Raw genomic sequence first — 24,206 nt, 5'->3', positions numbered from 1 at the left:
TAACCAATCATCAAGCTTTTACTCTCCCCAGGATGACACAGGGGTAGAAAAGTCGTTTCAGATCCATGATTTGTTCATCTTTATGAACGTGAGTCTGTCTACATTATCAGTGGAGAGCCGCGTGCGCTTATCTGTCAGCACACCACCAGCAGTGCTGAACACACGTTCAGACAGAACGCTGGCTGCGGGGCATGACAAGATCTCCAAGGCGTAAGTGGCTAGCTCCGGCCATTTATCCAGATTGGAAGCCCAAAAAGAGCAAGGGTCCAGTGACACAGTCATGGCTTCAATGTTTACTTGGAGATACTCCTGTACCATCGTCTCTAGGCATTGACTATGTGTCAGACTTCTTGTCTCCTGTGGCCTTGCAAAGGATGGGCTAAAAAAGTGGTGAAATGATTCCGCAAAATTGATGTTACCAGCAGATACTGTGTTTCTGTTACGGTTTGAGTGCTGAACACTCGACGGTCCCACGATTGGCAAGTTGGAACTGTGAGATTCACTACGTGCACCACTGGTGTTTTGTGGAAAAGCACATGTAAGATTCTGCTACAGTCTCTGCTGATACTCCTGCATGCGTGCATCCCTTTCTATAGCAGGAATAATTTCTGCAAATTTACTTTTGTACCGGGGATCTAACAGTGTGGCAACCCAGTAGTTAGGATTATTTCTAATTCTCACAATTCGAGGGTCATGTTGCAGGTAGTGCAGCAAGAAGGCACTCATGTGTCTTGCGCATCCAGGAGCACCAAGTCCCTGTTGTGTTGGTGGCGAGGTAACAATCATGCTTCCTTCCTCTGTCCTCTCCCCCCAACCTCGCACAACAGAAATGTGATCAAGGTCTCCCTCATCTGATGAGTCTTCCATCAGTTCGTCCTCCACTTCTTTCTGGGCTCCTGCACCTTCCTCACTAGTTTGGTTGCTACCATGCGCCCTGGTAAAACCATCTCCCCCACCATCACGTGCCTGCCGCATTGGTGCTGCCGACCGTCTGGACCTTGCAGATGTTAGCCCTTCCGCATACAACTCCTCCTCCTCTACTTCCTCCACCTCCTCTTGTGCCACCACCTGACTCCGAATTCTGTTTAACATGTGCTCCAGCATGTAAATCACCGGAATAGTCATGCTGATAATGGCATCGTCAGCACTAAACATCTTCGTCGCCATTTCAAAACTGTGCAGAAGGCTGCATAGGTCCCTGATCTGAGACCACTCCTCCAGCGTGATTTGCCCCACCTCTGGATCTCGTTGGCCCAGGCTATACGTCAGAACTTATTGCACCAGGGCTTGTCGGTGCTGCCACAGTCGCTGCAACATGTGCAGAGTTGAATTTCACCCGGTAGGCACATCGCATTTTAGCCGGTGAAGTGGCAGGCCCAACGACTTCTGTAGAGATGTAAGTCACTGAGCTGCGGGATGCGAATGGCGGAAGTGAGCACACAGCGACCGTGCCCTCTGCAGAAGGCCATCTAGTCCGGGATAGTGGGCTAAAAATTGCTGGACAACCAGGTTCAACACGTGAGCCATACAAGCCACGTGTGTGACATTGCCCCGGCGAAGGGCCGCACCCAGGTTTGCAGCATTGTCGCACACGGCCTTCCCTGGTTTCAGGTCCAGTGGAGACAACCATTCATGAAATTGGTTCTCCAGAGCTGACCACAACTCCTCAGCTGTGTGACTCACATTTCCCAGACATTTCAAAGTAAAAACCGCCTGATGACGTTGAGCCCTACTGCCAGCATAGTAAGGAGGTGTGCAGGATCCCTTCTGCGCAGTTAGAAAGCTTGTGGCATGACCAGACAGGCTTTGGGTGCAGGTGGAAGACCGAGAGGAGGTTGAGGAGGCAGAAGCAGTGGAGGAACTTTGACATAAAGAGGATTGACGTACAACTCGTGGGGACGGCAAGACTTGGACAGCAGCCTCTTGTCCTGCTGTCACCATAGTTACCCAGTGCCCAGTCAGGAACATGTAACGCCCCTGTCCATGCCTACTCGTCCAAGTGTCTGTGGTGAAATGCACCCTGTCACACACAGAGTTTCTCAAAGAAGCGGTGATGTTGTGTGTGACATGCTGGTGGAGCGCAGGCACACCTTTCTTTGAGAAGTAGTGCCGACTGGGCATCTGGTACTGGGGCACTGCGACGGACATAAGGTCTCGAAAATCCTCTGTGTCCACCAGGCGGAAAGGCAGCATTTCTGTAGCCAAGAGCTTGCAGATGGTGAAATTCAACCTCTTAGCTTTCTCATGGCTAGGAGGAAATGGTCTTTTACTTGTCCACATCTGAGGGACCGAGGGCTGGCTATTGTGCTTAGACGGGGTTAATAAGGGTGTCCCCGGCAAACTGCCGGTCTGTGAGGAAGATGCAGGCGGACATGTTAGGTTGCCTTGATCCAAAGGTGGTGCTATCGATGTCGGACAGCGCTGACCACCAGCTGGTGTTACCACCTCCAAAGAAAATGATGACCTGCCAATCACGCTGGCTGTTGCGGGTAAAGAGGTGGCAGGTCTGCGTCCCAAAACAGGTGTGACTGCTGTCCCCCTAGTCACAGAGGATGAAGAGGCCACGGATGCACAAGATGTGGCAGACGGTGGTTGGCCAGGCCGGCTAGGCCGCATTGTAGCACAGTGAGCTTCCCACTGCAACTTATGCTTCATGTCCATGTGCCGGTTCATGCATGAAGTACTCAAACTATGTATTTTTTGGCCTCTACTTAGCTTTTGCTGAAAAATGTTACAGATAACACGAGTTGGGTCATCTTTATCGATCTGAAAAAATGCCCAGGCTATGCAAGGCTTAGCACCCATGCGACCTGAAGAGCCACCACGACTTGTGGTGAGAGGCAGAGTTGTGTTTGAGGATGCAGTTGTTGACGTGCTTCCAGTACTACGTCTCTGTCCAGGAAGGCGCAACCTGACCTCGTCGTCACTAGCATTCTACTCCACCTCCTCTGCTGACCACATCTCTTGGCTGACTGTGGGTTGACAGTAAATGGGATCTCCAACCTCATCATCATCACCCTGTGTGTTATCACACCCGTCGTCCTCAGAGCCTACCTGTTCCTGCCCTGACAAAAAACTAAAGTTGTCACTCCAATCAGGTATTTGAGTCTCATCATCGTCTTCCTCATGGTCTCCACCAACAGGAGTTACAGTTTGGGAATGGGGGTCTACATTATGGTCAGAACCTTCTGCGTCTGGTCCTGGATCCGACTCATAAAGATTCTGGGCATCAGTGCAGATCATTTCCTCGTCTGGATTCACAGAAGCGCTGGAGCCGAACTCTGATTCCCAGGCTATAGTATGAGTAAACAGCTCTGCAGACTCAACCATCTGTTCTACCTCATGCTCAGACGGGCAGCTGGAGATTTGGGAGCTGTGAGGAAGCAAGTGCGATTGGGGTGACACCTCTGAGGACTGGAGTATTTGTGATGTTGAAGTTGATGTGGAGGAGTGCCCACTTAAAGGAGCACTTGATATCCGTTGAAGTACCTGCTGTTTTTGTGCCTCATCTGGAATTTGTAGCGATTGGCGTGGCTGTAAGAAAGGGATGTTATCACATTGTCTGCTAAAAGAAGTAGACATTTTAGATTGGCTGGAAGATGGTCTTTCTTCTGCTGATGTTACTGTTGCTATAACACCTACCCTACGGACACAACCTTTTTTTCCCCTTCCCAACACGCCTATTGCCCTTTCCACCAGCAGCAGGCCTTTTTCCACTCATTTTGATGGTTAACTAATTCACAACCCTGGAGTTGTTTGCACAAAAAAACAATGGATGGGAACCGAGCAGAGTTGAGTGGCCAAACTGTGGTATTAGGCCAAAACTATTGGCTGGCTAAGAAGCAGAAAAAAATTATATTCAATTTGCAACCTGATGGAGGTCAGTATAGATGGACTAATAGAACAAGTCCCACACACTGCTAGAAGCCCAAATATTTTTTCAGAGCTAGATGCAGAAAAAAATTATATTCAATTTGCAACCTGATGGAGGTCAGTATAGATGGACTAATAGACCAAGTCCCACACACTGCTAGAAGCCCAAATATTTTTTCAGAGCTAGATGCAGAAAAAAATTATATTCAATTTGCAACCTGATGGAGGTCAGTATAGATGGACTAATAGAACAAGTCCCACACACTGCTAGAAGCCCAAATATTTTTTCAGAGCTAGATGCAGAAAAAAATTATATTCAATTTGCAACCTGATGGAGGTCAGTATAGATGGATTAATAGACCAAGTCCCACACACTGCTAGAAGCCCAAATATTTTTTCAGAGCTAGATGCAGAAAAAAATTATATTCAATTTGGAACCTGATGGAGGTCAGTATAGATGGACTATTAGAACAAGTCCCACACACTGCTAGAAGCCCAAATATTTTTTCAGAGCTAGATGCAGAAAAAAATTATATTCAATTTGCAACCTGATGGAGGTCAGTATAGATGGACTAATAGAACAAGTCCCACACACTGCTAGAAGCCCAAATATTTTTTCAGAGCTAGATGCAGAAAAAAATTATATTCAATTTGCAACCTGATGGAGGTCAGTATAGATGGACTAATAGACCAAGTCCCACACACTGCTAGAAACCCAAATATTTTTTCAGAGCTTGATACAGATAAAAATTATTTTTAATTTGCAACCTGATGGAGGTCAGTATAGATGGACTAATAGAACAAGTCCCACACACTGCTAGAAGCCCAAATATTTTTTCAGAGCTAGATGAGGAAAATAATTATATATAATTTGCAACCTGATGGAGGTCAGTATAGATGGACTATTAGAACAAGTCCCACACACTGCTAGAAGCCCAAATATTTTTTCAGAGCTAGATGAAGAAAAAAATTATATTCAATTTGCAACCTGATGGAGGTCAGTATAGATGGACTAATAGAACAAGTCCCACACACTGCTAGAAGCCCAAATATTTTTTCAGAGCTAGATGCAGAAAAAAATTACATTCAATTTGCAACCTGATGGAGGTCAGTATAGATGGACTAATAGAACAAGTCCCACACACTGCAAGAAGCCCAAATACTTTTTCAGAGCTAGATGCATAAAAAAATTATATTCAATTTGCAACCTGATGGAGGTCAGTATAGATGGACTAATAGACCAAGTCCCACACACTGCTAGAAGCCCAAATATTTTTTCAGAGCTAGATGCAGAAAATTTTTTTATTCAATTTGCAACCTGATGGAGGTCAGTATAGATGGACTATTAGAACAAGTCCCACACACTGCTAGAAGCCCAAATATTTTTTCAGAGCTAGATGCAAAAAAAAAATATATTCAATTTGCAACCTGATGGAGGTCAGTATAGATGGTCTAATAGACCAAGTCCCACACACTGCTAGAAGCCCACATATTTTTTCAGAGCTAGATGCAAATAAAAACTATTTTTAATTTGCAACCTGATGGAGGTCAGTATAGATGGACTAATAGAACAAGTCCCACACACTGCTAGAAGCCCAAATATTTTTTTTCAGAGCAAGATGCAGAAAAAAATTATATTCAATTTGCAACCTGATGGAGGTCAGTATAGATGGACTAATAGAACAAGTCCCACACACTGCCAGAAGCCCAAATATTTTTTCAGAGCTAGATGCAGAAAAAAAATATATTCAATTTGCAACCTGATGGAGGTCAGTATAGATGGACTAATAGACCAAGTCCCACACACTGCTAGAAGCCCAAATATTTTTTCAGAGCTAGATGCAGAAAAAAATTATATTCAATTTGCAACCTGATGGAGGTCAGTATAGATGGACTAATAGAACAAGTCCCACACACTGCTAGAAGCCCAAATATTTTTTCAGAGCTAGATGCAGGTAAAAATTATTTTTAATTTGCAACCTTATGGAGGTCAGTATAGATGGACTAATAGACCAAGTCCCACACACTGCAAGAAGCCCAAATACTTTTTCAGAGCTAGATGCAGAAAAAAATTATATTCAATTTGCAACCTGATGGAGGTCAGTATAGATGGACTAATAGACCAAGTCCCACACACTGCTAGAAGCCCAAATATTTTTTCAGAGCTAGATGCAGAAAATTTTTTTATTCAATTTGCAACCTGATGGAGGTCAGTATAGATGGACTATTAGAACAAGTCCCACATACTGCTAGAAGCCCAAATATTTTTTCAGAGCTACATGCAGAAAAAAATTATATTCAATTTGCAACCTGATGTAGGTCAGTATAGATGGACTAATAGAACAAGTCCCACACACTGCTAGAAGCCCAAATATTTTTTCAGAGCTAGATGCAGGTAAAAATTATTTTTAATTTGCAACCTGATGGAGGTCAGTATAGATTTACTAATTGAACAAGTCCCACACACTGCTAGAAGCCCAAATATTTTTTCAGAGCTAGATGCAGGAAAAAAATATATTCAATTTGCAACCTGATGGAGGTCAGTATAGATGGACTAATAGAACAAGTCCACACACTGCTAGAAGCCCAAATATTTTTTCAGAGCTAGATGCAGATATAAATTATATTCAGTTTGTAACCTGATGGAGGTCAGTATAGATGGACTAATAGAACAAGTCCCACACACTGCTAGAAGCCCAAATATGTTTTCAGAGCTAGATGCAGAAAAAAAATATATTCAATTTGCAACCTGATGGAGGTCAGTATAGATGGTCTAATAGACCAAGTCCCACACACTGCTAGAAGCCCAAATATTTTTTCAGAGCTAGATGCAGATAAAAATTATTTTTAATTTGCAACCTGATGGAGGTCAGTATAGATGGACTATTAGAACAAGTCAGACACACTGCTAGAAGCCCAAATATTTTTTCAAAGCTAGATGCAGAAAAAAATTATATTCAATTTGCAAACTGATGGAGGTCAGTATAGATGGACTAATAGAACAAGTCCCACACACTGCTAGAAGCCCAAATATTTTTTTCAGAGCAAGATGCAGAAAAAAATTATATTCAATTTGCAAGCTGATGGAGGTCAATATAGATGGACTAATAGAACAAGTCCCACACACTGCTAGAAGCCCAAATATTTTTTCAGAGCTAGATGCAGAAAAAAATTATATTCAATTTGCAACCTGATGGAGATCAGTATAGATGGACTAATAGAACAAGTCCCACACACTGCTAGAAGCCCAAATATTTTTTCAGAGCTAGATGCAGAAAAAAATTATATTCAATTTGCAACCTGATGGAGGTCAGTATAGATGGATTAATAGACCAAGTCCCACACACTGCTAGAAGCCCAAATATTTTTTCAGAGCTAGATGCAGAAAAAAATTATATTCAATTTGCAACCTGATGGAGGTCAGTATAGATGGACTATTAGAACAAGTCCCACACACTGCTAGAAGCCCAAATATTTTTTCAGAGCTAGATGCAGAAAAAAATTATATTCAATTTGCAACCTGATGGGGGTCAGTATAGATGGACTAATAGAACAAGTCCCACACACTGCTAGAAGCCCAAATATTTTTTTCAGAGCAAGATGCAGAAAAAAATTATATTGAATTTGCAACCTGATGGAGGTCAATATAGATGGACTAATAGAACAAGTCCCACACACTGCTAGAAGCCCAAATATTTTTCAGAGCTAGATGCAGAAAAAAATTATATTCATTTTGCAACCTGATGGAGGTCAGTATAGATGAACTAATAGACCAAGTCCCACACACTGCTAGAAGCCCAAATATTTTTTCAGAACTAGATGCAGATATAAATTATATTCAGTTTGTAACCTGATGGAGGTCAGTATAGATGGACTAATAGAACAAGTCCCACACACTGCTAGAAGCCCAAATATTTTTTCAGAGCTAGATGCAAAAAAAAAATATATTCAATTTGCAACCTGATGGAGGTCAGTATAGATGGTCTAATAGACCAAGTCCCACACACTGCTAGAAGCCCAAATATTTTTTCAGAGCTAGATGCAGATAAAAATTATTTTTAATTTGCAACCTGATGGAGGTCAGTATAGATGGACTAATAGAACAAGTCCCACACACTGCTAGAAGCCCAAATATTTTTTTTCAGAGCAAGATGCAGAAAAAAATTATATTCAATTTGCAACCAGATGGAGGTCAGTATAGATGGACTATTAAAACAAGTCCCACACACTGCTAGAAGCCCAAATATTTTTTCAGAGCTAGATGCAGAAAAAAATTATATTCAATTTGCAACCTGATGGAGGTCAGTATAGATGGACTAATAGAACAAGTCCCACACACTGCTAGAAGCCCAAATATTTTTTCAGAGCTAGATGCAGGTAAAAATTATTTTTAATTTGCAACCTTATGGAGGTCAGTAAAGATGGACTAATAGACCAAGTCCCACACACTGCTAGAAGCCCAAATATTTCTTCAGACCTAGAAGCAGAAAAAAATGATACTCAATTTGCAACCTGATGGAGGTCAGTATAGATGGACTATTAGAACAAGTCCCACACACTGCTAGAAGCCCAAATATTTTTTCAGAGCTAGATGCAGAAAAAAATTATATTCAATTTGCAACCTGATGGAGGTCAGTATAGATGGACTAATAGACCAAGTCCCACACACTGCTAGAAACCCAAATATTTTTTCAGAGCTTGATACAGATAAAAATTATTTTTAATTTGCAACCTGATGGAGGTCAGTATAGATGGACTAATAGAACAAGTCCCACACACTGCTAGAAGCCCAAATATTTTTTCAGAGCTAGATGCAGAAAATAATTATATATAATTTGCAACCTGATGGAGGTCAGTATAGATGGACTATTAGAACAAGTCCCACACACTGCTAGAAGCCCAAATATTTTTTCAGAGCTAGATGAAGAAAAAAATTATATTCAATTTGCAACCTGATGGAGGTCAGTATAGATGGACTAATAGAACAAGTCCCACACACTGCTAGAAGCCCAAATACTTTTTCAGAGCTAGATGCAGAAAAAAATTATATTCAATTTGCAACCTGATGGAGGTCAGTATAGATGGACTAATAGACCAAGTCCCACACACTGCTAGAAGCCCAAATATTTTTTCAGAGCTAGATGCAGAAATTTTTTTTATTCAATTTGCAAACTGATGGAGGTCAGTATAGATGGACTATTAGAACAAGTCCCACACACTGCTAGAAGCCCAAATATTTTTTCAGAGCTACATGCAGAAAAAAATTATATTCAATTTGCAACCTGATGGAGGTCAGTTTAGATGGACTAATAGAACAAGTCCCACACACTGCTAGAAGCCCAGATATTTTTTCAGAGCTAGATGCAAAAAAAAAATATATTCAATTTGCAACCTGATGGAGGTCAGTATAGATGGTCTAATAGACCAAGTCCCACACACTGCTAGAAGCCCAAATATTTTTTCAGAGCTAGATGCAGATAAAAATTATTTTTAATTTGCAACCTGATGGAGGTCAGTATAGATGGACTAATAGAACAAGTCCCACACACTGCTAGAAGCCCAAATATTTTTTTTCAGAGCAAGATGCAGAAAAAAATTATATTCAATTTGCAACCTGATGGAGGTCAGTATAGATGGACTAATAGAACAAGTCCCACACACTGCTAGAAGCCCAAATATTTTTTCAGAGCTAGATGCAGAAAAAATATATTCAATTTGCAACCTGATGGAGGTCAGTATAGATGGACTAATAGACCAAGTCCCACACACTGCTAGAAGCCCAAATATTTTTTCAGAGCTAGATGCAGAAAAAAATTATATTCAATTTGCAACCTGATGGAGGTCAGTATAGATGGACTAATAGAACAAGTCCCACACACTGCTAGAAGCCCAAATATTTTTTCAGAGCTAGATGCAGGTAAAAATTATTTTTAATTTGCAACCTTATGGAGGTCAGTATAGATGGACTAATAGACCAAGTCCCACACACTGCTAGAAGCCCAAATATTTTTTCAGACCTAGAAGCAGAAAAAAATGATACTCAATTTGCAACCTGATGGAGGTCAGTATAGATGGACTATTAGAACAAGTCCCACACACTGCTAGAAGCCCAAATATTTTTTCAGAGCTAGATGCAGAAAAAAATTATATTTAATTTGCAACCTGATGGAGGTCAGTATATATGGACTAATAGAACAAGTCCCACACACTGCTAGAAGCCCAAATATTTTTTCAGAGCTAGATGCAGAAAAAAATTATATTCAATTTGCAACCTGATGGAGGTCAGTATAGATGGACTAATAGACCAAGTCCCACACACTGCTAGAAACCCAAATATTTTTTCAGAGCTTGATACAGATAAAAATTATTTTTAATTTGCAACCTGATGGAGGTCAGTATAGATGGACTAATAGAACAAGTCCCACACACTGCTAGAAGCCCAAATATTTTTTCAGAGCTAGATGCAGAAAATAATTATATATAATTTGCAACCTGATGGAGGTCAGTATAGATGGACTATTAGAACAAGTCCCACACACTGCTAGAAGCCCAAATATTTTTTCAGAGCTAGATGAAGAAAAAAATTATATTCAATTTGCAACCTGATGGAGGTCAGTATAGATGGACTAATAGAACAAGTCCCACACACTGCTAGAAGCCCAAATATTTTTTCAGAGCTAGATGCAGAAAAAAATTACATTCAATTTGCAACCTGATGGAGGTCAGTATAGATGGACTAATAGAACAAGTCCCACACACTGCTAGAAGCCCAAATATTTTTTCAGAGCTAGATGCAGAAAAAAATTATATTCAATTTGCAACCTGATGGAGGTCAGTATAGATGGACTAATAGAACAAGTCCCACACACTGCTAGAAGCCCAAATATTTTTTCAGAGCTAGATGCAGGTAAAAATTATTTTTAATTTGCAACCTTATGGAGGTCAGTATAGATGGACTAATAGACCAAGACCCACACACTGCTAGAAGCCCAAATATTTTTTCAGACCTAGAAGCAGAGAATAATGATACTCAATTTGCAACCTGATGGAGGTCAGTATAGATGGACTATTAGAACAAGTCCCACACACACTGCTAGAAGCCCAAATATTTTTTCAGAGCTAGATGCAGAAAAAAATTATATTTAATTTGCAACCTGATGGAGGTCAGTATATATGGACTAATAGAACAAGTCCCACACACTGCTAGAAGCCCAAATATTTTTTCAGAGCTAGATGCAGAAAAAAATTATATTCAATTTGCAACCTGATGGAGGTCAGTATAGATGGACTAATAGACCAAGTCCCACACACTGCTAGAAACCCAAATATTTTTTCAGAGCTTGATACAGATAAAAATTATTTTTAATTTGCAACCTGATGGAGGTCAGTATAGATGGACTAATAGAACAAGTCCCACACACTGCTAGAAGCCCAAATATTTTTTCAGAGCTAGATGCAGAAAATAATTATATATAATTTGCAACCTGATGGAGGTCAGTATAGATGGACTATTAGAACAAGTCCCACACACTGCTAGAAGCCCAAATATTTTTTCAGAGCTAGATGAAGAAAAAAATTATATTCAATTTGCAACCTGATGGAGGTCAGTATAGATGGACTAATAGAACAAGTCCCACAAACTGCAAGAAGCCCAAATACTTTTTCAGAGCTAGATGCAGAAAAAAATTATATTCAATTTGCAACCTGATGGAGGTCAGTATAGATGGACTAATAGACCAAGTCCCACACACTGCTAGAAGCCCAAATATTTTTTCAGAACTACATGCAGAAAAAAATTATATTCAATTTGCAACCTGATGGAGGTCAGTATAGATGGACTAATAGAACAAGTCCCACAAACTGCAAGAAGCCCAAATACTTTTTCAGAGCTAGATGCAGAAAAAAATTATATTCAATTTGCAACCTGATGGAGGTCAGTATAGATGGACTAATAGACCAAGTCCCACACACTGCTAGAAGCCCAAATATTTTTTCAGAGCTAGATGCAGGTAAAAATTATTTTTAATTTGCAACCTGATGGAGGTCAGTATAGATTTACTAATTGAACAACTCCCACACACTGCTAGAAGCCCAAATATTTTTTCAGAGCTAGATGCAGGAAAAAAATATATTCAATTTGCAACCTGATGGAGGTCAGTATAGATGGACTAATAGAACAAGTCCCACACACTGCTAGAAGCCCAAATATTTTTTCAGAGCTAGATGCAGAAAACAATTATATTCAATTTGCAACCTGATGGTGGTCAATATAGATGGACTAATAGAACAAGTCCCACACACTGCTAGAAGCCCAAATATTTTTTTCAGAGCTAGATGCAGAAAAAAATTATATTCAATTTGCAACCTGATGGGGGTCAGTATAGATGGACTAATAGACCAAGTCCCACACACTGCTAGAAGCCCAAATATTTTTTCAGAGCTAGATGCAGAAAAAAATTATATTCAATTTGCAATCTGATGGAGGTCAGTATAGATGGAAAAATAGACCAAGTCCAACACACTGCTCGAAGCCCAAATATTTTTTCAGAGCTAGATGCAGAAAAAAATTATATTCAAATTGCAACCTGATGGAGGTCAGTATAGATGGACTATTAGAACAAGTCCCACACACTGCTAGAAGCCCAAATATTTTTTCAGAGCAAGATGCAGAAAAAAATTATATTCAATTTGCAACCTGATGGAGGTCAATATAGATGGACTAATAGACCAAGTCCCATACACTGCTAGAAGCCCAAATATTTTTTCAGAGCTAGATGCAGATGAAAATTATTTTTAATTTGCAACCTGATGGAGGTCAGTATAGATGGACTAATAGAACAAGTCCCACACACTGCTAGAAGCCCAAATATTTTTTTCAGAGCAAGATGCAGAAAAAAATTATATTCAATTTGCAACCTGATGGAGGTCAATATAGATGGACTAATAGAACAAGTCCCACACACTGATAGAAGCCCAAATATTTTTTCAGAGCTAGATGCAGAAAAAAATTATATTCAATTTGCAACCTGATGGAGGTCAGTATAGATGGACTAATAGAACAAGTCCCACACACTGCTAGAAGCCCAAATATTTTTTCAGAGCTAGATGCAGAAAAAAATTATATTCAATTTGCAACCTGATGGAGGTCAGTATAGATGGATTAATAGACCAAGTCCCACACACTGCTAGAAGCCCAAATATTTTTTCAGAGCTAGATGCAGAAAAAAATTATATTCAATTTGCAACCTGATGGAGGTCAATATAGATGGACTAATAGAACAAGTCCCACACACTGCTAGAAGCCCAAATATTTTTTCAGAGCTAGATGCAGAAAAAAATTATATTCAATTTGCAACCTGATGGAGGTCAGTATAGATGGACTAATAGACCAAGTCCCACACACTGCTAGAAGCCCAAATATTTTTTCAGAGCTAGATGCAGATATAAATTATATTCAGTTTGTAACCTGATGGAGGTCAGTATAGATGGACTAATTGAACAAGTCCCACACACTGCTAGAAGCCCAAATATTTTTTCAGAGCTAGATGCAAAAAAAAAATATATTCAATTTGCAACCTGATGGAGGTTAGTATAGATGGTCTAATAGACCAAGTCCCACACACTGCTAGAAGCCCAAATATTTTTTCAGAGCTAGATGCAGATAAAAATTATTTTTAATTTGCAACCTGATGGAGGTCAGTATAGATGGACTAATAGAACAAGTCCCACACACTGCTAGAAGCCCAAATATTTTTTTCAGAGCAAGATGCAGAAAAAAATTATATTCAATTTGCAACCTGATGGAGGTCAGTATAGATGGATTAATAGAACAAGTCCCACACACTGCTAGAAGCCCAAATATTTTTTCAGAGCTAGATGCAGAAAAAAAATATATTCAATTTGAAACCTGATGGAGGTCAGTATAGATGGACTAATAGACCAAGTCCCACACACTGCTAGAAGCCCAAATATTTTTTCAGAGCTAGATGCAGAAAAAAATTATTTTCAATTTGCAACCTGATGGAGGTCAGTATAGATGGACTAATAGAACAAGTCCCACACACTGCTAGAAGCCTAAATATTTTTTCAGAGCTAGATGCAGGTAAAAATTATTTTTAATTTGCAACCTTATGGAGGTCAGTATAGATGGACTAATAGACCAAGTCCCACACACTGCTAGAAGCCCAAATATTTTTTCAGACCTAGATGCAGAAAAAAATTATACTCAATTTGCAACCTGATGGAGGTCAGTATAGATGGACTATTAGAACAAGTCCCACACACTGCTAGAAGCCCAAATATTTTTTCAGAGCTAGATGCAGAAAAAAATTATATTTAATTTGCAACCTGATGGAGGTCAGTATATATGGACTAATAGAACAAGTCCCACACACTGCTAGAAGCCCAAATATTTTTTCAGAGCTAGATGCAGAAAAAAATTATATTCAATTTGCAACCTGATGGAGGTCAGTATAGATGGACTAATAGACCAAGTCCCACACACTGCTAGAAACCCAAATATTTTTTCAGAGCTTGATACAGATAAAAATTATTTTTAATTTGCAACCTGATGGAGGTCAGTATAGATGGACTAATAGAACAAGTACCACACACTGCTAGAAGCCCAAATATTTTTTCAGAGCTAGATGCAGAAAATAATTATATATAATTTGCAACTTGATGGAGGTCAGTATAGATGGACTATTAGAACAAGTCCCACACACTGCTAGAAGCCCAAATATTTTTTCAGAGCTAGATGCAGAAAAAAATTATATTCAATTTGCAACCTGATGAAGGTCAGTATAGATGGACTAATAGAACAAGTCCCACACACTGCTAGAAGCCCAAATATTTTTTCAGAGCTAGATGCAGAAAAAAATTATATTCAATTTGCAACCTGATGGAGGTCAGTATAGATGGACTAATAGAACAAGTCCCACACACTGCAAGAAGCCCAAATACTTTTTCAGAGCTAGATGCAGAAAAACATTATATTCAATTTGCAACCTGATAGAGGTCAGTATAGATGGACTAATAGACCAAGTCCCACCCACTGCTAGAAGCCCAAATATTTTTTCAGAGCTAGATGCAGAAAAAAATTATATTCAATTTGCAACCTGATGGAGGTCAGTATAGATGGACTAATAGACCAAGTCCCACACACTGTTAGAAGCCCAAATATTTTTTCAGAGCTAGATGCAGAAATTTTTTTTATTCAATTTGCAACCTGATGGAGGTCAGTATAGATGGACTATTAGAACAAGTCCCACACACTGCTAGAAGCCCAAATATTTTTTCAGAGCTACATGCAGAATAAAATTATATTCAATTTGCAACCTGATGGAGGTCAGTATAGATGGACTAATAGAACAAGTCCCACACACTGCTAGAAGCCCAAATATTTTTTCAGAGCTAGATGCAGGTAAAAATTATTTTTAATTTGCAACCTGATGGAGGTCAGTATAGATGGACTAATTGAACAAGTCCCACACACTGCTAGAAGCCCAAATATTTTTTCAGAGCTAGATGCAAAAAAAAAATATATTCAATTTGCAACCTGATGGAGGTTAGTATAGATGGTCTAATAGACCAAGTCCCACACACTGCTAGAAGCCCAAATATTTTTTCAGAGCTAGATGCAGATAAAAATTATTTTTAATTTGCAACCTGATGGAGGTCAGTATAGATGGACTAATAGAACAAGTCCCACACACTGCTAGAAGCCCAAATATTTTTTTCAGAGCAAGATGCAGAAAAAAATTATATTCAATTTGCAACCTGATGGAGGTCAGTATAGATGGTTTAATAGAACAAGTCCCACACACTGCTAGAAGCCCAAATATTTTTTCAGAGCTAGATGCAGAAAAAAATTATATTCAATTTGCAACCTGATGAAGGTCAGTATAGATGGACTAATAGAACAAGTCCCACACACTGCTAGAAGCCCAAATATTTTTTCAGAGCTAGATGCAGAAAAAAATTATATTCAATTTGCAACCTGATGGAGGTCAGTATAGATGGACTAATAGAACAAGTCCCACACACTGCAAGAAGCCCAAATACTTTTTCAGAGCTAGATGCAGAAAAACATTATATTCAATTTGCAACCTGATAGAGGTCAGTATAGATGGACTAATAGACCAAGTCCCACCCACTGCTAGAAGCCCAAATATTTTTTCAGAGCTAGATGCAGAAAAAAATTATATTCAATTTGCAACCTGATGGAGGTCAGTATAGATGGACTAATAGACCAAGTCCCACACACTGTTAGAAGCCCAAATATTTTTTCAGAGCTAGATGCAGAAATTTTTTTTATTCAATTTGCAACCTGATGGAGGTCAGTATAGATGGACTATTAGAACAAGTCCCACACACTGCTAGAAGCCCAAATATTTTTTCAGAGCTACATGCAGAATAAAATTATATTCAATTTGCAACCTGATGGAGGTCAGTATAGATGGACTAATAGAACAAGTCCCACACACTGCTAGAAGCCCAAATATTTTTTCAGAGCTAGATGCAGGTAAAAATTATTTTTAATTTGCAACCTGATGGAGGTCAGTATAGATGGACTAATTGAACAAGTCCCACACACTGCTAGAAGCCCAAATATTTTTTCAGAGCAAGATGCAGAAAAAAATTATATTCAATTTGCAACCTGATGGAGGTCAGTATAGATGGACTAATAGACCAAGTCCCACACACTGCTAGAAGCCCAAATATTTTTTCAGAGCTAGACGCAGAAAAAAATTATATTGAATTTTCAACCTGATGGAGGTCATTATAGATGGACTATTAGAACAAGTCCCACACACTGCTAGAAGCCCAAATATTTTTTCAGAGCTAGATGCAGAAAAAAATTATATTCAATTTGCAACCTGATGGAGGTCAGTATAGATGGACTAATAGACCAAGTCCCACACACTGCTAGAAGCCGAAATATTTTTTCAGAGCTAGATGCAGAAAAAAATTATATTCAATTTGCAACCTGATGGAGGTCAGTATAGATGGACTATTAGAACAAGTCCCACACACTGCTAGAAGCCCAAATATTTTCTCAGAGCTTGATGCAGATAAAAATTATTTTTAATTTGCAACCTGATGGAGGTCAGTATAGATGGACTATTAGAACAAGTCCCACACACTGCTAGAAGCCCAAATATTTTTTCAGAGCTAGATGTAGAAAACAATTATATTCAATTTGCAACCTGATGGTGATCAATATAGATGGACTAATAGACCAAGTCCCACACACTGCTAGAAGCCCAGATATTTTTTCAGAGCTAGATGCAGAAAAAAATTATATTCAATTTGCAACCTGATGGAGGTCAGTATAGATGGACTATTAGAACAAGTCCCACACACTGCTAGAAGCCCAAATATTTTTTCAGAGCTAGATGGAAAAAAAAATTATATTCAATTTGCAACCTGATGGAGGTCAGTATAGATGGACTAATAGAACAAGTACCAAACACTGCTAGAAGCCCAAATATTTTTTCAGAGCTAGATGCAGAAAAAAATTATATTCAATTTGCAATCTGATGGAGGTCAGTATAGATGGACAAATAGACCAAGTCCAACACACTGCTCGAAGCCCAAATATTTTTTCAGAGCTAGATGCAGAAAAAAATTATATTCAAATTGCAACCTGATGGAGGTCAGTATAGATGGACTATTAGAACAAGTCCCACACACTGCTAGAAGCCCAAATATTTTTTCAGAGCAAGATGCAGAAAAAAATTATATTCAATTTGCAACCTGATGGAGGTCAATATAGATGGACTAATAGACCAAGTCCCATACACTGCTAGAAGCCCAAATATTTTTTCAGAGCTAGATGCAGATGAAAATTATTTTTAATTTGCAACCTGATGGAGGTCAGTATAGATGGACTAATAGAACAAGTCCCACACACTGCTAGAAGCCCAAATATTTTTTTCAGAGCAAGATGCAGAAAAAAATTATATTCAATTTGCAACCTGATGGAGGTCAATATAGATGGACTAATAGAACAAGTCCCACACACTGATAGAAGCCCAAATATTTTTTCAGAGCTAGATGCAGAAAAAAATTATATTCAATTTGCAACCTGATGGAGGTCAGTATAGATGGACTAATAGAACAAGTCCCACACACTGCTAGAAGCCCAAATATTTTTTCAGAGCTAGATGCAGAAAAAAATTATATTCAATTTGCAACCTGATGGAGGTCAGTATAGATGGATTAATAGACCAAGTCCCACACACTGCTAGAAGCCCAAATATTTTTTCAGAGCTAGATGCAGAAAAAAATTATATTCAATTTGCAACCTGATGGAGGTCAATATAGATGGACTAATAGAACAAGTCCCACACACTGCTAGAAGCCCAAATATTTTTTCAGAGCTAGATGCAGAAAAAAATTATATTCAATTTGCAACCTGATGGAGGTCAGTATAGATGGACTAATAGACCAAGTCCCACACACTGCTAGAAGCCCAAATATTTTTTCAGAGCTAGATGCAGATATAAATTATATTCAGTTTGTAACCTGATGGAGGTCAGTATAGATGGACTAATTGAACAAGTCCCACACACTGCTAGAAGCCCAAATATTTTTTCAGAGCTAGATGCAAAAAAAAAATATATTCAATTTGCAACCTGATGGAGGTTAGTATAGATGGTCTAATAGACCAAGTCCCACACACTGCTAGAAGCCCAAATATTTTTTCAGAGCTAGATGCAGATAAAAATTATTTTTAATTTGCAACCTGATGGAGGTCAGTATAGATGGACTAATAGAACAAGTCCCACACACTGCTAGAAGCCCAAATATTTTTTTCAGAGCAAGATGCAGAAAAAAATTATATTCAATTTGCAACCTGATGGAGGTCAGTATAGATGGATTAATAGAACAAGTCCCACACACTGCTAGAAGCCCAAATATTTTTTCAGAGCTAGATGCAGAAAAAAAATATATTCAATTTGAAACCTGATGGAGGTCAGTATAGATGGACTAATAGACCAAGTCCCACACACTGCTAGAAGCCCAAATATTTTTTCAGAGCTAGATGCAGAAAAAAATTATTTTCAATTTGCAACCTTATGGAGGTCAGTATAGATGGACTAATAGAACAAGTCCCACACACTGCTAGAAGCCTAAATATTTTTTCAGAGCTAGATGCAGGTAAAAATTATTTTTAATTTGCAACCTTATGGAGGTCAGTATAGATGGACTAATAGACCAAGTCCCACACACTGCTAGAAGCCCAAATATTTTTTCAGACCTAGATGCAGAAAAAAATTATACTCAATTTGCAACCTGATGGAGGTCAGTATAGATGGACTATTAGAACAAGTCCCACACACTGCTAGAAGCCCAAATATTTTTTCAGAGCTAGATGCAGAAAAAAATTATATTTAATTTGCAACCTGATGGAGGTCAGTATATATGGACTAATAGAACAAGTCCCACACACTGCTAGAAGCCCAAATATTTTTTCAGAGCTAGATGCAGAAAAAAATTATATTCAATTTGCAACCTGATGGAGGTCAGTATAGATGGACTAATAGACCAAGTCCCACACACTGCTAGAAACCCAAATATTTTTTCAGAGCTTGATACAGATAAAAATTATTTTTAATTTGCAACCTGATGGAGGTCAGTATAGATGGACTAATAGAACAAGTCCCACACACTGCTAGAAGCCCAAATATTTTTTCAGAGCTAGATGCAGAAAATAATTATATATAATTTGCAACTTGATGAAGGTCAGTATAGATGGACTATTAGAACAAGTCCCACACACTGCTAGAAGCCCAAATATTTTTTCAGAGCTAGATGCAGAAAAAAATTATATTCAATTTGCAACCTGATGAAGGTCAGTATAGATGGACTAATAGAACAAGTCCCACACACTGTTAGAAGCCCAAATATTTTTTCAGAGCTAGATGCAGAAAAAAATTATATTCAATTTGCAACCTGATGGAGGTCAGTATAGATGGACTAATAGAACAAGTCCCACACACTGCAAGAAGCCCAAATACTTTTTCAGAGCTAGATGCAGAAAAACATTATATTCAATTTGCAACCTGATAGAGGTCAGTATAGATGGACTAATAGACCAAGTCCCACCCACTGCTAGAAGCCCAAATATTTTTTCAGAGCTAGATGCAGAAAAAAATTATATTCAATTTGCAACCTGATGGAGGTCAGTATAGATGGACTAATAGACCAAGTCCCACACACTGTTAGAAGCCCAAATATTTTTTCAGAGCTAGATGCAGAAAATTTTTTTATTCAATTTGCAACCTGATGGAGGTCAGTATAGATGGACTATTAGAACAAGTCCCACACACTGCTAGAAGCCCAAATATTTTTTCAGAGCTACATGCAGAATAAAATTATATTCAATTTGCAACCTGATGGAGGTCAGTATAGATGGACTAATAGAACAAGTCCCACACACTGCTAGAAGCCCAAATATTTTTTCAGAGCTAGATGCAGGTAAAAATTATTTTTAATTTGCAACCTGATGGAGGTCAGTATAGATGGACTAATTGAACAAGTCCCACACACTGCTAGAAGCCCAAATATTTTTTCAGAGCAAGATGCAGAAAAAAATTATATTCAATTTGCAACCTGATGGAGGTCAGTATAGATGGACTAATAGACCAAGTCCCACACACTGCTAGAAGCCCAAATATTTTTTCAGAGCTAGACGCAGAAAAAAATTATATTGAATTTTCAACCTGATGGAGGTCATTATAGATGGACTATTAGAACAAGTCCCACACACTGCTAGAAGCCCAAATATTTTTTCAGAGCTAGATGCAGAAAAAAATTATATTCAATTTGCAACCTGATGGAGGTCAGTATAGATGGACTAATAGACCAAGTCCCACACACTGCTAGAAGCCGAAATATTTTTTCAGAGCTAGACGCAGAAAAAAATTATATTCAATTTGCAACCTGATGGAGGTCAGTATAGATGGACTATTAGAACAAGTCCCACACACTGCTAGAAGCCCAAATATTTTCTCAGAGCTTGATGCAGATAAAAATTATTTTTAATTTGCAACCTGATGGAGGTCAGTATAGATGGACTATTAGAACAAGTCCCACACACTGCTAGAAGCCCAAATATTTTTTCAGAGCTAGATGTAGAAAACAATTATATTCAATTTGCAACCTGATGGTGATCAATATAGATGGACTAATAGACCAAGTCCCACACACTGCTAGAAGCCCAGATATTTTTTCAGAGCTAGATGCAGAAAAAAATTATATTCAATTTGCAACCTGATGGAGGTCAGTATAGATGGACTATTAGAACAAGTCCCACACACTGCTAGAAGCCCAAATATTTTTTCAGAGCTAGATGGAAAAAAAAATTATATTCAATTTGCAACCTGATGGAGGTCAGTATAGATGGACTAATAGAACAAGTACCAAACACTGCTAGAAGCCCAAATATTTTTTCAGAGCTAGATGCAGAAAAAAATTATATTCAATTTGCAATCTGATGGAGGTCAGTATAGATGGACAAATAGACCAAGTCCAACACACTGCTCGAAGCCCAAATATTTTTTCAGAGCTAGATGCAGAAAAAAATTATATTCAAATTGCAACCTGATGGAGGTCAGTATAGATGGAGTAATAGAACAAGTCCCACACACTGCTAGAAGCCCAAATATTTTTTCAGAGCAAGATGCAGAAAAAAATTATATTCAATTTGCAACCTGATGGAGGTCAGTATAGATGGACTAATAGACCAAGTCCCATACACTGCTAGAAGCCCAAATATTTTTTCAGAGCAAGATGCAGATAAAAATTATTTTTAATTTGCAACCTGATGGAGGTTAGTATAATTGGACTAATAGAACAAGTCCCACACACTGCTAGAAGCCCAAATATTTTTTCAGAGCTAGATGCAGATAAAAATTATATTCAATTTGCAACCTGATGGAGGTCAGTATAGATGGACTAATAGAACAAGTCCCACACACTGCTAGAAGCCCAAATATTTTTTCAGAGCTAGATGCAGGTAAAAATTATTTTTAATTTGCAACCTGATGGAGGTCAGTATAGATGGACTAATTGAACAAGTCCCACACACTGCTAGAAGCCCAAATATTTTTTCAGAGATAGATGCAGAAAAAAATTATATTCAATTTGCAACCTGATGGAGGTCAGTATAGATGGACTAATAGACCAAGTCCCACACACTGCTAGAAGCCCAAATATTTTTTCAGAGCTAGATGCAGAAAAAAATTATATTCAATTTGCAACCTGATGGAGGTCAGTATAGATGGACTAATAGACCAAGTCCATAACACTGCTATAAGGCCAAATATTTTTTCAGAGCAAGATGCAGATAAAAATTATTTTTAATTTGCAACCTGATGGAGGTTAGTATAAATGGACTAATAGAACAAGTCCCACACACTGCTAGAAGCCCAAATATTTTTTCAGAGCTAGATGCAGGTAAAAATTATTTTTAATTTGCAACCTGATGGAGGTCAGTATAGATGGACTAATTGAACAAGTCCCACACACTGCTAGAAGCCCAAATATTTTTTCAGAGATAGATGAAGAAAAAAATTATATTCAATTTGCAACCTGATGGAGGTCAGTATAGATGGACTAATAGACCAAGTCCCACACACTGCTAGAAGCCCAAATATTTTTTCAGAGCTAGATGCAGAAAAAAATTATATTCAATTTGCAACCTGATGGAGGTCAGTATAGATGGACTAATAGACCAAGTCCATAACACTGCTAGAAGCCCAAATATTTTTTCAGAGCAAGATGCAGATAAAAATTATTTTTAATTTGCAACCTGATGGAGGTTAGTATAAATGGACTAATAGAACAAGTCCCACACACTGCTAGAAGCCCAAATATTTTTTCAGAGCTAGATGCAGATAAAAATTATATTCAATTTGCAACCTGATGGAGGTCAGTATAGATGGACTAATAGACTATGTCCCACACACTGCTAGAAGCCCAAATATTTTTTCAGAGCTAGATGCAGATAAAAATTATTTTTAATTTGCAACCTGATGGAGGTCAGTATAGATGGACTAATAGAACAAGTCCCACACACTGCTAGAAGCCCAAATATTTTTTCAGAGCTAGATGCAGAAAAAAATTATATTCAATTTGCAACCTGATGGAGGTCAGTATAGATGGACTAATAGAACAAGTCCCACATACTGCTAGAAGCCCAAATATTTTTTCAGAGCTAGATGCAGAAAAAAATTATATTCAATTTGCAACCTGATGGAGGTCAGTGTAGATGGACTAATAGAACAAGTCCCACACACTGCTAGAAGCCCAAATATTTTTTTCAGAGCTAGATGCAGAAAAAAATTATATTCAATTTGCAACCTGATGGAGGTCAGTATAGATGGACTAATAGACCAAGTCCCACACACTGCTAGAAGCCCAAATATTTTTTCAGAGCTAGATGCATAAAAAAATTATATTCAATTTGCAACCTGATGGAGGTCAGTATAGATGGACTAATAGAACAAGTCCCACACACTGCTAGAAGCCCAAATATTTTTTCAGAGCTAGATGCATAAAAAAATTATATTCAATGTGCAATCTGATGGAGGTCAGTATAGATGGACTAATAGACCAAGTCCCACACACTGCTAGAAGCCCAAATATTTTTTCAGAGCTAGATGAAGTAAAAAATTATATTCAATTAGCAACCTGATGGAGGTCAGTATAGAAGGACTAATAGACCAAGTCCCACACACTGCTAGAAGCCCAAATATTTTTTCAGAGCTAGATGCAGAAAAAAATTATATACAATTTGCAACCTGATGGAGGTCAGTATAGATGAACTAATAGTACAAGTCCCACACACTGCTAGAAGCCCAAACATTTTTTAAGAGCTAGATGCAGAAAAAAATTATATTCAATTTGCAACCTGATGGAGGTCAGTATAGATGGACTAATAGTCGAAGTCCCACACACTGCTAGAAGCCCAAATATTTTTTTCAGAGCTAGTTGCAGATAAAAATTATTTTTAATTTGCAACCTGATGGAGGTCAGTATAGATGGACTAATAGAACAAGTCCCACACACTGCTAGAAGCCCAAATATTTTTTCAGAGCTAGATGCAGAAAAAAATATATTCAATTTGCAACCTGATGGAGGTCAGTATAGATGGACAAATAGAACAAGTCCCACACACTGCTAGAAGCCCAAATATTTTTTCAGAGCTAGATGCAGAAAATTTTTTTATTCAAGTTGTAACCTGATGGAGGTCAGTATAGATGGACTATTAGATCAAATCCCACACACTGCTAGAAGCCCAAATATTTTTGTAGAGCTAGATG

Source organism: Phyllobates terribilis, unplaced genomic scaffold, assembly GCF_046119375.1.
Source record: "Phyllobates terribilis strain yellow unplaced genomic scaffold, ASM4611937v1 Scaffold_11__3_contigs__length_659146591, whole genome shotgun sequence".
NCBI classification, from domain to species: Eukaryota; Metazoa; Chordata; class Amphibia; order Anura; family Dendrobatidae; genus Phyllobates; species Phyllobates terribilis.
Note: the sequence above shows the minus strand (reverse complement) of the source record.